The sequence below is a fragment of the Mizuhopecten yessoensis genome, unplaced genomic scaffold (genome assembly GCF_002113885.1).
Source record: "Mizuhopecten yessoensis strain PY_sf001 unplaced genomic scaffold, ASM211388v2 scaffold1313, whole genome shotgun sequence".
In the NCBI taxonomy this organism is placed as follows: Eukaryota; Metazoa; Mollusca; class Bivalvia; order Pectinida; family Pectinidae; genus Mizuhopecten; species Mizuhopecten yessoensis.
Window position 1 is genome coordinate 1,040,739 of NW_018403984.1, and position 2,405 is coordinate 1,043,143.

The window sequence follows — 2,405 nt, forward strand, 5'->3', positions numbered from 1 at the left end:
TTGTTTTGGTGTCTCCTCTGTTCCTGTTGTTTTCAATCCTTTTGAATTGGTGTCTCCTCTGTTCCCGTTGTTGTCATTCTTTTTGAATTGGCGTCTCCTCTGTTTCGGTTGTTGTCATTCTGTTTGAATTGGTGTCTTCTCTGTTTCTGTTGTTGTCATTCCGTTTGAATTAATGTCTTCTGTGTTCCTGTTGTTGTCATTCCTTTTGAATTGGTGTCTCCTCTGTTCCTATTGTTGTCATTCCTTTTGAATTGGCGTCTCCTCTGTTTCTGTTGTCGTCATTCCGTTGGAATTGGTGTCTCCTCTGTTCCTGTTGAATGCTTCCTCTTGTTGTCATTCCTTTTGAATTGGCGTCTCCTCTGTTTCTGTTGTTGTCATTCCTTTTGAATTGGTGTCTCCTCTGTTCCCGTTGCTGTCATTTTTTTGAATTGGTGTCTCCTCTGTTTCGGTTGTTGTCATTCCGTTTGAATTGGTGTTTCCTCTGTTCCTATTGTTGTCATTCCATTTGAATTGGTGTCTCCTCTGTTCCTATTATTGTCATTCCTTTTGAATTGGTGTCTCCTCTGTTCCTGTTGATTGCTTCCTTTTGATTTGGTGCCTCCTTTGTTTCTGTTGTTGTCATTCCTTTTGAATTGGTGTCTCCTCTGTTCCTGTTGTTTTTAATCCATTTGAATTTGTGGTTCCTCTGTTCCTATTGTTGTCATTCCTTTTAAATTGGTGTCTCCTTTATTCCTATTGTAGTCATTCCTTTTGAATTGGTGTCTCCTCTGTTTCTGTTGTCGTCATTCCGTTGGAATTGGTGTCTCCTCTGTTTCTGTTGTCGTCATTCCGTTGGGATTGGTGTCTCCTCTGTTCCTGTTGATTGCTTCCTTTTGAATTGGTGTCTCCTCTGTTCCCGTTGTTGTCATTCATTTTAAATTGGTGTCTACTCTGTTTCGGTTGTTGTCATTCCGTTTGAATTGGTGTCTCCTCTGTTCCTATTGTTGTCATTCCATTTGAATTGGTGTCTCCTCTATTCCTGTTGTTGTCAATCCTTTGAATTGGTGTCTCCTCTAATCCTTTCGTTGTCATTCATTTTAAATTTGTGTCTCCTCTGTTACTGTTGTTGTCATTCCTTTTGAATTGTTGTCTCCTCTGTTCCTGTTGTTGTCATTCCTTTTGATTTCGTGTCTCCTCTGTTGCTGCTGTTGTTATTCCTTTTGAATTTGTGGTTACTCTGTTCCTATTGTTGTCATTTCTTTTTAATTTGTGTCTCCTCTGTTTCTGTTGTTGACATTCCTTTTGATTTGGTGTCTCCTCCGTTCCTGTTGAATGCTTCCTCTTGTTTTGGTGTCTCTCCTGTGCCAGTTGTTGTCAGTCCTTTTAAATTTGTGTCTCCTCTGTTGCCGTTGTTGTCATTCCTTTTGATTTGGCGTCTCCTCTGTTCCTGTTGATTGCTTCCTCTTCTTTTGGCGTCTCCTTTGTTTCTGTTGTTGTCATTCCCTCTGTGCCTGTTGTTGTCAGTCCTTTTGAATTGGTGTCTCCTCTATTCCTATTATTGTCATTCCTTTTGAATTGGTTTCTCCTCTGTTCTTATTGTTGTCATTCCTTTTGAATAGGTGTCTCCTCTATTCCTGTTGTTGTCAGCCCTTTTGAATTGGTGTCTCCTCTGTTCCTGTTGAATGCTTCCTCTTGTTTTGGTGTTTCCTCTGTGCCTGTTGTTGTCAGTCCTTTTGAATTGGTGTCTCCGCTGTTCCTATTATTGTCATTCCTTTTGAATTGGTGGTTGTTATTCCTTTTGAATTTGTGGTTACTCTGTTCCTATTGTTCTCATTTCTTTTGAATTTGTGTCTCCTCTGTTTCTGTTGTCATTCCTTTTGATTTGGTGTCTCCTCTGTTGCTGTTGTTGTTATTCCTTTTGAATTTGTGGTTACTCTGTTCCTATTGTTGTCATTCCTTTTAAATTGGTGTCTCCTCTGTTCCTGTTGAATGCTTCCTCTTGTTTTGGTGTCTCCTCTGTTCCTGTTGTTTTTAATCCATTTGAATTTGTGGTTCCTCTGTTCCTATTGTTGTCATTCCATTTGAATTGGTGTCTCCTCTATTCCTGTTGTTGTCAGCCCTTTTGAATTGGTGTCTCCTCTGTTCCTGTTGATTGCTTCCTCTTGTTTTGGTGTTTCCTCTGTGCCTTCCTATTATTGTCATTCCTTTTAAATTGGTGTCTCCTCTGTTCCTGATGTTTGCTTCCTATTCTTTTGCCGTCTCCTCTGTTTCTGTTGTTGTCATTCCTTTTGATTTGGACATTCCTTTTGATTTGGTCTCTCCTCTGTTCCTGTTGAATGCTTCCTCTTGTTCTGGTGTTTCCTCTGTGCCTGTTGTTGTCGGTCCTTTTGATTTGGTGTCTCCTCTGTTCCTGTTGATTGCTTCCT